General features: G+C 40.3%; 1 pseudogene; it reads right to left on the reverse strand.

Moving 5' to 3' along the window:
- Positions 1-246: 246 nt before the first annotated feature.
- On the reverse strand, positions 247-13,793 carry LOC106697939 (annotated as a pseudogene).
- Between the last annotated feature and the right edge of the window lie 1,010 nt (positions 13,794-14,803).

Here is a 14,803-nt window from a genome sequence, read left to right on the forward strand (position 1 = left end):
GGGGGGGGGGGGGTTCTATTTGTTTATTTGCTGAACTGCTCTTAAGATTTTTATTTCTCTAGATAAAATACAATGTGAGAACCAAAAAAAATAAAAGTTTATTCTTTATTTTATTATTTTTAAGAAATAGAAAAGAAATCTTATGATTGGGGATGTTTTTGAGACATTAAAAAAAAAATACAGAGTTGATACCCAGCATTATTCGTGCCTGAGAGGGAAACCAGATTTGTTACAGCTGACTCTCAATTATTCCAGGAGCTGACATGGCAATTTGAGAATCAACCAGATCTCTGCTTCGCTTTCTGCCTCCTGCTGCAGGGCTCTTGGCTTTTGAACTGTAGGTTGGGATATCTGTGGGAAGGTGAACAGGGACTGGAGAAGTCATCAGTCCAGTCAATCCTTTCTGTTCCCCTGCTACTTGCTAAAAAGCTTAGTGTGAGCTGCTGCAAAAAAATTTATTAAAATACGACATATAGATTTGGGGGGCATTTCAATTTCTTCTGCTATTCCTGATCATCATTCTTTTTCATATTCAAGAGTAGGCTTTCTATTCAAGCATGCAATTTAATCATCCACATTCATTCTCCAGACTGAATTAACTGAACATTTTAATTTTTTCAATAATAACACAAGTAGTACTTAGTCTATTTCCTGCGAAAAGGTCTAAGATGAGAAGGGGCTGAGGATGGGAAACCCAACCAGCATCTCACTTGAGGGACTCAGCTTTGGCCCTCACACAATGCAATTGCTAATGGCTCATCTTCCTAAAGAGAACCTTTTGTTTATAGTTGCCCAATGTTTAAAGGGATCAATCTTTTTTAAAAATTGAATACAGCCAAGTTGCACTTCAAACTTTTTGCCTGGCCCAATCTTCTACTACTTGCTTCATTCAGCTTCATAAGGTGTTTCTCCTAACATGAAGAATTTTTAAGCACTTTAGTTTGCCCTGTAAATCTCTGACTTTCGTTTCCCCCTCAGTGACCTGCTCTGTTATGAGCTACCCATTTTGTAACTCACAAACAAAATCTCCTCAGAAATGTCCTGTGAAGCAGCCTCTACAGGGCTGCCTGGGACTTGAGAGCTTTCATTTCCTCCCCTATGGAGAGCTGCAATGATCCAGCGTGAAGACCAGAATGAGGGACAGGGGGAGAAGTTGCATTTAGTTGTTAGAGCTCATGTTTTGAAGTTTGCTCTCCTAGGTACAGCAATTCCTTAATTCTTTCCTGGGGTTATAAAGTAAATTTTGACCTTTCATCTTAATTGGCATATAAACATAAATTTACTAGAAAATAAAGTATGTTCTAAGGGACAGTTGAATTTTTACCTTATTCATGATACCTATTTATATTATTTAAGGTGGTTCAGTTCAACTGTGGTTTTGCAGATAGATGGAATCATTTCCAGAAAAGTCATAATAACAAATCAATGTCTTATTCTGGAATTATAAAAGCATAAGCCTCTTTTTAAATAACTACAGTCCCATGTCAGAAAGTCTAAACAAATGTGTGGCTAGGAATGATTGTTATACCTTAGGGACTTAGTTTACACAAGATAGATTAGCAAGATATGAGCCTCATTATGCATGAAAGGCATTTGTTTTTCCATGAATCCAGCACAGCCCAAGTTCTGGGGTTGCAATTCATAAAGGGAACGAATGAGCGCTGTTGTGACATTAATCTTCATGAATATGGAAAGAAGTGAATTATTATCTTTCTCTTTATGAGGTGAAGAGAACTGTCACAACAAATTTGAATCTTGGTATACAGTATATTAGAATGTGAAAGCTGGAAGGGCCCCAGAGAGTTAGTGTAACCCTGCTATTTACCCAAAGGAAAGTGAAAATGTTCTTAAGAGACTCACCCAACTTCACGTGGTGAGCTAATGGCAAAGATAGGACAGACCTTTGGATTCCCAAATCAGGATTTTTTTCAACCAAAAAGAGGGGCAAATTTTCCCTAGTTCCAGTTTTGCCTTTTTTTAGGTGCATAAACTACTTAGTAATAGACAAGTCCTACAGATATAGGACATACCCACAGTGGGACCCCAGCAACCCTGGTCTTGGTGTGCTGGCCTCGAACATGAAGACTCCAGAGCGGCACAGCACTCTGTGGGCCTGAATTTTCTTCAGCCACTCCACAGCTTCACAGAGCTTGTTGTCCACATCATTGGCCAGGACCTGGCTGCATTTTCTGTCCTTCATGTCCTTCTGTCTGTTCAGGAACCAGCCTGGAACCTTGTCCTGGCATGGATTCCGCATAATGGTGATCACACATTCCACCTCGCCCTCAGTGAGCTCTCCTGCCCTCTTGCTAAGGTCGATGTGTACTTTCCTCAGCACCATAGGAGATATCTTCACCCCACACCCTAATCGCAGTGATGGCAAAGGCTATTTTCCACCACCAATTGATATTGGTGTTGAGTACCTGCTGGAACTACTCACGGATCACTAGAGACCTGGGGGCAGCCCCAGTAGCGCATGTCAGCCTCCTGTGGAAAAGGCAATTCCAGTTTTCCTAAATAACCAAGAGTCTTCTATGTGTGTGCCCTCTTTAACACACTACCAGGGATCCTAAACTAAATATAAATAATCTATTTTTGACTACTTATTTTGCGCTACACCACTTCTTGGTGTTTTACTTTCACCTATATAAATGCTATGCCAATTCCACTGTCAATAAGTTCTCTCTGCCTCAGTTCCTAACCTGGATAACCTCTATTAGAAGAAAACTGGAATTATTACTATACGATGATGCATAGAAAATGTTTGGAGCATCTAACCCATTGCAAAAATTCTTCCATAGGAAAAAGGATGCTAAAAAATAACCCATAACAAAGAGATATTCTTCTAAGACTTAAGACATATGGGTGAGGCTCAGGTGATAGAATTAAGTAGTAATAGTGCAAGGTGAGAAGAGAAGAACTGGGAGATGGGGGAAAGAGTCTTCTGGCTTAGGCAACTGAGTGAACAAAGGTGCCTGGAACTGAGGTAGGCAAGATAGAGGATAGGATGAGTAGAGGCTATGAGAAAGGATGGCAATAGGTTTAGTTTTAGTTTTACCTGAATGCTTGTGTCCTCCCAAAATTCATTTGCTGAAACCCTAATCCCCAAGATAGCATTAGGAGGTAGAGTTTTGGGGAGGTGCTTAGGTCATGAAGGCAGAGCCCTTATGATTGGGATTAGTAACTCATAAAAGAGGCCTCCCAGTGCTCCCTTGCCCCTCAGCCATGTGTGGGAGAGCAAAAAGACACCATCTAGGAACCAGGAAGTATGTTCCCACCAGAACCTGACCGTGATGGCATGCTGATCTTGGACTGCCAGCCTCCAGACTGTGAGAAATAAATGGCTGTATTTACTATAAGCCACCAGTTCATGGTATTTTGTTATAGCAGCCCAAACAGACTAAGTCAGACATGTTGAATTTGAGTTTTATGATTCTATAATCATCCTACCCTCAAATAGGTAGTGGTCTCTAAACAAATGCTTCAAGCTTGTGCATGCTTTTAAAATGAGCTAATTTGCAAGAAACCCATTTTATCAAACAAAGAATCATTTGATAAAGCAACTCTTTAGCATATCTGCTTTGTGAATTCCAATTTTAGTATATCGGGTTTTCCTCCAAGAAAAGCACATCTGGTGATGACCAATTTGGCTCAGTGGATAGAGCGTCAGCCTGCAGACTGAAGGGTCCTGGGTTCGATTCTGGTCAAGGGCATGTACCTTGGTTGCGGGCACATCCCCAGTGCGGGGTGTGCAGGAGGCAGCTGGTCGATGTTTCTCTCTCATTGATGTTTCTAACTCTCTATCCCTCTCCCTTCTTCTCTGTAAAAAATCAATAAAATATATTTTTTTTAAAAAAGAAAAGCACATCTGTACATATTTGTTTAATGCATTGCTCCAGGAATGATGACTGCCACTTCTGAAACTTGTTTGAATTGTATGTCACAACTTCTGTTTAATCCCATTTATTCTTTCAAAATTAAGTTGTCTTGTTTGTTTTTTTAAAAAAAAGCAATTTGGTCCAAGTTTCTCAGAAATTATCATATTTAAGACCATGATTTTTAATCTTGGCCATGGTTTTGAAGAAGTTTTCCCTGCACCAAAAACTTCATCCCCTCCATAAACTTTATGCCATCTTCACTCCCACCCACCCCTAAACTCCCCAGCATTACCATCCCTCTAAACACAGAGAGAATTTAAGACCTTTGAAAGATTTAGTAGTTCTTTGGAGGTACCATTGCATAATATGGCAAACATAATAAAATAAGTTATACAAATCACTTACAACTTTATGGGTTGAGTTGCAGTAGACTAGTTGATATAATGTTATGTTCTAGAGGTATTTAAATTAAATATTAATTAATTTCATTTTTTCAAGATGGGTTTTGTTTTTTAATTTTACAGCAACAAAAGTATTTTAAATTTCAAACATTTTGTAGTCCCTTGAAAACTTATAGTCCATTAAGCACTTTTTCTGAAACAATTGATGGATAAAATAGTTCCAACAACAAACCCCCACTCAAAGAGAAAGATGAAACATCAGTACTTTCAGAACATTTTTGCTGACTTTTTTCTCTCACACATAAATAATTTGTATCATTTTAAGTGTTTCTCATCATGGGCTCTTTTTCTCTTGTGCAGTAGTTGGCATGGAGCACCAGCTGGTTTGGGAATTGATGATTAGCTGGCTTGTCCTGGGGTGGGGTGCTTCCTCTTCTCCTGCCATGGGATTCACTAGTAGGTGTAGTGAGTGCACACCCAGACATCTCCTGTACCTCTGCCAGTTATAAGACCTCCTAGCAAACCTATGGTCCAACTGAGGCCTAAGATTGAGCTTGGTCATCTATGGGATTGTGCTCCAATTTCTATAAATTTTGGAAGATATTCACAGGGAAAGTATTAATAAAGCAAAATGTGATTGTTTAAAAGCAAATTGTCAAATATTCAGTGACAAACATGTCTTAGGTATTTGCCATCACAGAAATCGGTAGCAGAAATATGTACGTTTCTAACTGATTTCAGAAGATCAACTTTGGTAGGCTCCTCCCAAGGTTGAAACGCTCAGGACAAGAAGGACCCTGAGTTGTTCCCTCTCTTCTCCTTTCTCCCCCATGCAGTCACCCTGCTTATCCAAGTCACACCTTGGACAAAAGAGAGTTGGAGGAAAGAAGAACGGAATAAATGGAAGTAGATTGAAAGATGTGCATTTCTCTCCTACACCCCAGACACTCACATCTCCATCCCTCTCTGAGGAGACAGTTTGAGTTCAGTCAGAGAGAAACAAAGGCCTAGTTAACCAATAATTTGACAATATGCTCAGGATACCCCTTTCCTCTAATTAGATAGCCACTTTCTTTTGACAATGAAAGAAAAGTAGCTCTTATAATATTAACTTCTCAAATAGCAAGGTTGTGTTGAATTTAATATGTTCATTTGAGTTCTGCTTTTCACTCCACCAGAGATAGCATTAGAGAATTGATTTTAAAAAACTGCAGCACATGATAATTGCAACTTACAAGTGGTAGTAATTATTTTAGTTCCTATTCTGTCATTTTGTATACAGTTTTAAAGGTTCGAGAACTTAAATGTAAAAGGGGAAAATTGATTTTAAAACAAAGCTAGCTCTTTATTTTAACAAAAGATGCACTCAAAAGGGGGTTTTCTCTTATCTATGAATAGAAGTTCTGTGTAATGTTATAGCTAATGGAATATTGATTTTCCCCCTTTCTACTTTTGCAATGGGCTTTTTAGCTGCTTCTTATGTATTTTAAATATGCAGGTCTTGTGTTACATTTGGGAAACATACATGTACAGAAAATATATTCTCCCAAATGGGTCTAGGTATTTCGGCTGTCAGAAATCTATTTCACACACATTAGTCTAGCATCAGACCAACTGTGATGCCTGTGAGAGGAGTAAGTTGAAACTGGAGAATTCAGCAATAACTGTTCAATGAGTAAGACTAATTTCAAATCAGAAATAATTTCAACCTGGTTTTTAATTAAAAGCAAAAAATGTGGACGTGATCACGAACACTTATACTTTCGGAGATGTTTTCCCCCTTTTGATTGAGCAATGGCCTTGGGCCCAACTCTGCAGGATAAAATAAAGATCTATGTTAGTATGATGTGCTTGGGGCGGGGGGGCCCTACCTCCCCTCCTGGCCTATAAGTAATTTAAAGGCAGATCTGTGCCCAGTTCCTCTTTCTTCTTCCCTTATACTTAACACAGTGCCTAGTAAAATAGAAGCACCCAATAACTTATTTGGTCAATGAATAAATATATAAAAGTTTCCATGGTAGTTTTATAGCCTCCTTGAGAAAATATCACAAAAGCATTCTTTGGGTAGCATTGGTGGGGGGGAGCAGGGAGAATAACAACTATAACCAAGAAACATGATGAACAGTGGCCCTGAAAATCTCATTTATCACACTCAGAAGCAAAAAATTAGAATAAGTTACTAAACCATTCTCCTGAATTAAAGAATGAAAGCTCAATTTATAATTGGAAGAACCCCCCCCCTCGCACCCGCCACCAAATAACAAGTGTTGTTGCTCATCTCTCCAGCTGCACCTAAAATGACTGATGCCTTGAAAGGAACTTGCTTACTAATAATCATCAACGCAGCTGGTGCCGCAAAAGCTTCCCACCACGATTGTTACCTTGGTTAATGAAATCTTGGAAGAGCAGATTTTAATCTCCAGCAAAGTAGTCATAGAATTGTAAACATCAGAATTCATTTCATGAGGCTTGAAAAAAAATTTCGTTTTAAAATAAGCTTAACTTTTAAGGAGAAAAGACATTTAAGTAGAGAAAGAAAATCTTTTGCAATCACAATTTTTACAGTTTCACAGTGAAATAACTGAAACTAAAGCTCCGCTTGATTTAAAATCAAGCCAGATTCTAAACCTACCCATGCTCACTGCTACGCACAATCGGTTTATTCCCCAGAGAGGGGTTCGGCAGGGAGACCGGGAGGTCTATTTGTCAGTCAGGGTGAAAGACCAAAAAACCAAGGTGTCAGTTAAAGAAACATATTTATGCTTCCCTAATGCCTTCATCTAAAAGTCCCCCTGTCAGAAAAACAACATGTGTTCCAGCCTTGCACATTTTATCTCCTGAGACATCACATGTCATCAATCATCTCAGTCTGTCAAACATTCATATTCCAAATCTCTCAAATATCAAATAGGTCTCAAACACAAAGTGCACTCTGATTACCAATTACTATTGGATATTCCAGGTGACAAGTTCTGTTCCAGGCTCTTAGCTTCCCCCTCCCACCGTCAGGCTCAGAGGATTGCATGTGAGAGGCCCAAAAAAGAGCCACACTTGGGAGGATGTGGCATGAACAGCTTCATTCCCGTGACATAGAGAAACACTCAGCATCCACTGTGACCCTGCCTTCCTCTCAGGGGATACCCAACATTCCTCTGAATGTCTGACTGGCTCCAAGATGGTGTTTTCTGAGGAATGGAAAAGCCCAATATTCTTCCTCCCCACCAGTCAATGCTGCCTCCCCCAATGGCCTGTCACAGATGAGTCTCCGAGTTAAAACAGCTTTGCCCATAACCAAACACCCGAGGCATGGTATTGCTAATAAAAACAGAGTTCAGTGGACAAGCCTAATTCTAGAGAGAGGATTTAGAAAAGCATCACAGAACAGTGGGTGTCTGAGGAGGAAGGGAAAAAATAAGGAAGGCTCTGGAAAGAAAAGGCCTGGGGTTGACTAAAGATAATCGTAACCTACTTTGCAGTTTGCTGCACATGCAGCTCTGAGGTCTGGACCAGGAGCTTTACAGCGATGAAAAGAGCACCAGGAGGCTTTGGGTGTGCGAGTAGCAAACAGGTGTGCCATGAGTCTACTCCAGGGCCCAACACAATGGTTTTGAGATGTTGATCACTGCACACCTTTTAGCACTCAACTCACTAATTCAAACCTGAAAGCTTCTTATTTTATGAAATTATGGCTTTTTCGTTCCTAAATACATTTTGTTCCAACTATCCAAATGTTTTCCCATCTTCTTATCTTTGTTGATTTTGTTTTTCTGCTAGGAAAGCCCTCCCACCGTAACCACTGGAGAGCTAAATAGTATCCATCATTTAAGACCCAATTCTATCTCATCTCCACTGTGAAGATCCTCATTAAAGAGTGGTCTTTTCCCTTCAAAACCTCCACAGCATGTCTATATAAATTAGAGAGAGAGCGTCGAGGCTGCACAGGATTCTTACTGTGTCTAAATTCTGGATGCAGGTTGGCTGGACAAGCAGAGCATAGACTGCACCCCATCCCTGTCCAAGGACAACCCAAGATAGGCATTCAATGCACACAGTATAAGCCTCTAGCTCTAGCCAATTCCCCTAAGGAATGGTTTTCCAGCATCCTAACAGTGTACAGCTCTAAGCAACATTGCTTTAGCTTGGAACTAATGATAGCAAATAATTTTTGCTAACATTAAAATGAGGCTGCTTCCTCATAATTGGGAAGTGAATCTTCTCACAGTTGCTCTTCTCCCTGGTTCTATTGTTTTCACTTAGCTTTAATACCATTCTACTATTTTCTCTTTTTTTTTTCTTTTGTGTGTGTGTGTGTGTGTATTACTAAATCTTTCAAATGAAAGAAATAATGTAGATTGTTTTCTACATTTTACCTTAAAAGTTCACTTCAGACTTAGAGAACATATGTGGTTATCAAATGAAAATAATGCAACAGCAGGGATGGAATTGGAGAGCATTATGCTAAGTGAAATAAGCCAGTCAGAGAAAGATAAATATCACATGCTCTCACTCATTTGTGGAATATAATGAACAACATAAACTGATGAACAAAAACAGATCCAGAGACAAAGAAGCATCATCAGACCGTCAAACCTGAGGGAAGGTAGGGGAGTGGAGGGGTAAGGGGGAGAGACCAACCAAAGGACTTATATGCAAGCATATAGGCCTAACCAATGGACACAGACAACAGGGGGGTGAGGGCATGAGTGGGGGGGATGGGGGTAATGTGGGGATAAGGACACATATGTAATAACTTAATCAATAAAAAAATTTAAAAAAATATTATTGGATAAATGCCTCAATTCACTATTCTACATTTACTAAAGTAGGCATTAATATATTTGAGATGCTTTCTTTATTTAATGATATCCGTCACTTTAGTAACCCTTTTGTCTTGTTTGACATGTTTAATTATTAAATTGTAAAAGTACAGAGAAACACACAAATATATAATCATGTTCACTTTACTACCATTCTGTAATTAATAAATGTTAACAGCTGTAAAAAAATTAAAAAAATAAAATAAAATAAAACTTTACTGGAATGTCATGTCTGAGAGACACATGCCAGGACTCTGGATGTCACCAGAAAGCTCTAAGGAATGAAGACTGACTTTGAAGCTGATAAGCCCCTTGGATAAATAGCCTGGTACCTTGCTTGGTCACGTAGTTCATGACAGTCTTTCCAGGTAAGGAATGAAGGTTACTTTCCTGAAAGATGGCATGAAAGAAACCTTAAGACACCTGTAGGGACCTCAACTCAAGGAATGCACCCCAATTCTGTAGGTATTGCTGGCAAAGCCCGGTAGCAACTGTGTGGCTTGGCTTCTTTGCCCTGGGAGTAAACTTTCTCATGAGATTCCAGTAAAGAATATTTTTAATAGTCAATATATATATATGATACACACACAAAAAGATACAGAAGTGTTCAAAGGCAATAACCATGACCCCTTGAGTGCCATTTGAGATAGGTAGGATGTGTGGGGTGACACCAGGTGAAGATGGGGCACCAGAAAAGGCGTAAAAAGGTAGGTATCTTCCAGAACTGGCACTGGTTTCCTGGGCTGCAAGTTCAAATACGGTTGATTGGTGCCACACTGTGGAGTGCTTGGCACACAGCAGTAAGGCTTCTGTACCCAACTGTGACCTTTGAAAGAGTTAGTTCCATCGAGTGGGAAGGTCTAAAATTAAACCACAATGTGTGATTTGCATTCATGAATCCACTGACCAACCCTCCCACTCTCCCCCTTCTTCTTATAAGATTGACGCAATATCTGAAATTTGATTCAACACTTGAAAGTCATTTTCTCACTCCCTATCCCCTTGGAAGATTTAATTGGTGACACATTCAAAGTAAAATAGACATTAATAAAAAGAGAAATTGGAGTGGTGGCAGGAAGTGTTAGTAGCAGGAGATTGGTCAAGGTAAGAGATCAATGGATCTTGAAGATGGGAAGGCGAAATCTGCACACCCAGCCATCTCCCTGCCCCCGCCACGCACACTCCCCCACAGAAAGTGAAGGTCAGCTTTATACTGTGGGGGAACAGGAGGCTCTTTGGGATTTAATGGATTCATACATTGTGAGCACAGAAACTAAACACATAAATTAGACTCATACAGATGTCAGTTTGAATATACACTTACTGGCTATGTGAACCTGAGCAAGTTACAATCTCTCTGGCCCTCAGTTTTTGGGGGTTTTTTTGTCTGTAAAATGGGAATGCTACAGAATTGTTGGAGAGAATGAGATTCTGTAAGAAAAAGAACTTAGCTCTATAGAAGACATCTATTATGACCTATAAATTTACCTGGAAATAGAGGTAACCTTTTTCTACATTCAGAAAACAGAAGACAGAAACCCTCCCTACCCCAATGTGTGTGTGTGTGTGTGTGTGTGTGTGTGTGTGTGTGTGTGAAAAATTTCAGTCTCATATTGTTTGTTCTTTTCTTGTAAGGAAGAACACTCCCCAGAACCATGGCACCTTAATGTCATTCTGGGGAAGAGTTACAAATTAAATGACCACTTAGATAGGAAGGGGAGAGTAAAAAAGAATAATAATTGATTTGTGTGGCAACCTGAATGCAAAACTAGACACATTAACTTGAATAATTCACAGAATGTGAAAAGTAGATGTATATATACATCTACCAAAATATATATATATCAGAAAAGATGTGCTTTGATTAAACACACAGGCCAAACACTACTAGACTGTTATTGTGAAAACACAGCTCACATTTATCCTATTTTATTATTTGGAATATTAAAAGCTATCACAGACCTGAGACCTCTGGGATGCATGAAAGGCTGTCTCCCTGGGGAGAGGGGGACATCAGTAGTCACCGGGCCGGGTTGAATATACACCTCCTGGCTGTGTGCATATGTATGATGATGTTTCTGCTCTGCCAATTAAATCTTCCAAGGGGATACGGCAGTCACAGGGACTGGTTGATATGGGGCAGAGGAGAATCTGGGCTAGACATTCACCTGGAGGAGCAGGGGCAACAACTCTGCTTAAAACCAACAGGGCCTTGGGATTTGAACCTGCCCCTGTGAGTGGGAGGCCCCATAGGGCTGTGGATGAGGCAACATCTAACCCATAAGCTCCCAAACTCCTCTGACAGTGACTTGAGGAGTTCAGGCCCTAGAGTCAGAATCCCATTGTGCCTTGGCTTGTCTGAAAGTGCCAAGTTAAAGACTCCAGAAAATGAATATGACCCAAGAATGACCTCCTATGAAAATTCAAGCCCAGCTGGAATGGCTCGGTTAAATGCCATCTTGTGCACCAATAGGTTGCCAGTTCCATTCCTAGTAGGGCACATATCTGGATTGGGGGTTAAATCCCCAGTTGGAACACCTAAAGAAGGCAATCAATCGATCGATATTTCTTTCATATCCATCTCTCTCTCTCTCTCTCTCTCTCTCTCCCTCTTCCTGTCTCTCTTCCTCTCTCTAAGCATGTCCTCTGCTGAGGATTTAAAAAAATTCAAAAAAATTCAGGCTGTTCTACAGACATGGTTTCACTGAATCAAAGAACCAAAATTCAAATGGTCACTAACAAGTATTTCCCCAAAGAGCCTAGTATTTGACTGAATGCCATCTTTTTCAAGAAATATTATATTTGTGCAGACAGAGCCTTCGTCTTGTTTATATGAACCATCTGAACATTTTGACAAATTGACTGTCAGCTGCCAAGTCAAAGTCCAGAAACTTCCTAGGGGAAGAATGACAATTAGCAGCGTAAAGAAACAGAAAATTACCTTCATTCTGATCCCCTTCGCCTTCCAACAAAAGAAAACAGCATGCAGCTGAAAACTTCCCAAAGGCCCCTATTCCTGAGGTCACAACTGAAAGGAAAGTCACTAACAGGTCCTAGGATCGCCTGCATATCAGAGGGAGAGCGGCAGCCCAGGCCCCATTCGATACCCAGCTCTCAGTCTTGTCTAGAACCCCAGCCTGTGGCTACACACTGTGATTTCTTTAGTTAACATCCCTAATGTGCGCTTTCCTGGATGAGATATATATAGCAGTGTAGTCCGTCCATGGAAAGGAACCATTGCTATTTATTATTGAAAAGCAGATTGGGTGAATTGTGCACTTGGTTTTAATTACTTTTGTCAGCAGCCCAATGACTTCAAGGATAAACCTGGAGGAAGCACCGCTAGTGGATAAATGGAAAATCTCCAACAGCTGCCCCTTCCTGTAGTCGGCTCTGACCTCAATTCCGCTGGAGTCGCAGTTCACCTTGATAGTGTTTTCATTACTCTGTTTGAAGAATGAAGACTTAATCATTAAAACAAAACAAAAAACTTAAACTTGGAATGAAAAATCACAAGTTCACATAGAGATCTGGGCTTTTATACACTGTAGCCTGTTGTGGCTGGAAGAGTTCTTTGAAATCACTGCATCCTATCTTTCCATTGTGCAGATGAGGGTGATGGGATCCAAAGAATATCGGCAACCTTCCAAGGTCACCGCTCTCCTTAGAAGTGCTCTTGCCACCACAGGACAGTGACCTCAGATTAAATCCACTCAATAAAATGCCATTCCCTGTGCGCCGTTTCGCTATTGGTACTGAAGGATGAGAGGTACTGGAGGGCTGGCTGCTGCTTTTTCGACTAAAAGGTTACTGTGCTCAGTACCCTGGCTTAACTATTAACTAAATACCCTGCATTTACAACCAAGTTTTATTCAAAATCTTTGCAAATCAGTGGGTATAATTTGAATTATATCTTTCCCATAGAAACAGTATTAGAAATTATAGGTTAGTATCAAGACGACCCGTAGAAATGTATTTAAATTATGATAAAACTGCAGTGCCATAGGCATTCTGGAAAATACTGTAAAAAGTAAATACTTTTGCAATTCTTGTAATTAACAATTCAGATAACATATAAAAGCAATCCATTCCAAAGTAAATAATCAGCTTTTAGTTATCTTGAATGTTGATGCTTAAAGAAAAGCAGTTTTAATAAGTCCTTTTCTAACAAGAATGTACTGGGTACCACCAAATTGAGTATTTGCCTCTCCAGAAGTCTGGAAAGGGATAAGAAAACAAAGAGAATGAGAAGGTTGGAGAGATGCCCTTAGCGCTAAAGGAGCACAAACCGCCTGGGGAGATCAAGGGGGTCCTTGCAAAGGAGGTGACTTCTGATCCAGCGCTCAAAGGATGAACAGGAGTTTGACAGAAAGATGAAGGAAGAAATGTCATCCCAGGAAGCAGACAGACGTGTGTTGAGGCTATTCTGACGAGAACTTGAGCACTCTCAGGGACTAATTATTTCTCATTTCACTTCAGAATGTGGAGCTGCCCTTTTGCTTAATAGAGATGCTTCACTGGCACTGCTTGTGCTCTTCGGTCATAATAAAGATTGTATTTTGCTATCAATAAACGCTAACCCTTCCATTCCAATCACAGGAAGAGGACAATTTCAATCAACAAGTGTATACCTTAAATTCAGTTTGGTATTTAGCTACATCAACGATCATTTGAAATATAGCCATGGCTATTAGCATCCGCCCGAAACTTTCTTGCTGGTAGGAAGGTTGTTTTGTCTTGAGAGAAAATAGAGAAGCTGTCAAGCAATCCTACAATGGTGTAACCCATCCCTCCTGTCTCCAAAAATCTGATTTCTTGTTTTGAACACTGTATTTAAGTTAGATGACAGGATTTGCCTTGTAAATTGATGGGGAATATGCTTGTGCAACCGAATGCCAATCTTGTTCCCAGAGCTTAGAACCAAAATGCAAATTCCACTATGTATTTGAAGGCACTTGGAATAAAAGAATTCAGCAAGAAAGATGGATCTGGATGCAAAGTAATGCTTCTTAATGGGTCTCCAGGCAGGTTGTCAATCCCTCAAGTATTTTGAATATAGGGTGGTTAATGAAAACTGTTTCTCTACTCACAACACTTCTGACACAAATGTGTGTGTTCTACACCAATATATTATCCCGTTCTCTGCAGACACCAACTGGGTGTCCTACAATTTAATTAAATTCTGACACTAACCACCCTGAGTTACCACAGACCCCGCAGGTCAAAGGCTCAGTCCCATAAGGCAGTCCCCCACTTCAGATATCAGTCTCAAGCAGTGGGTTCCCATATTATCCACACTTCTATCTGACTTAGCTACAAATCAGGGGTACCCACAACCCCTCCTTGGGTTCAGTAATTGGCTATCCTGTCTCACAGAACTCCGGGACATGTTACTTATGTTCACTGGATTTTTATAAATGATATCACAAAGTATACAAATGAGCAACCAGATGAAGAGGTAAAGTAGGGTGAGGTCTGGAAGGAAGCTTCTGTCCCATGGAGTTGGGGTGCACCACCCTCACAGCATGTGGATACTTTCGCCAACCTGGAAGCTCTCCTGACCTTGTAGTTCAGGGGTTTTGATGGAGGCTTCATCACATAGCCATGATCAGTTATTAACTCCATCTCCAGCCTGCTACCCTCCCTGGAGGATGAGGAATGGGCTAAAAGTTCCAAGCTTCTAATTACGGCTTGGTCTCAGGTGACC

Source organism: Myotis lucifugus, unplaced genomic scaffold (assembly GCF_000147115.1).
Source record: "Myotis lucifugus unplaced genomic scaffold, Myoluc2.0 scaffold_119, whole genome shotgun sequence".
NCBI lineage: Eukaryota > Metazoa > Chordata > Mammalia > Chiroptera > Vespertilionidae > Myotis > Myotis lucifugus.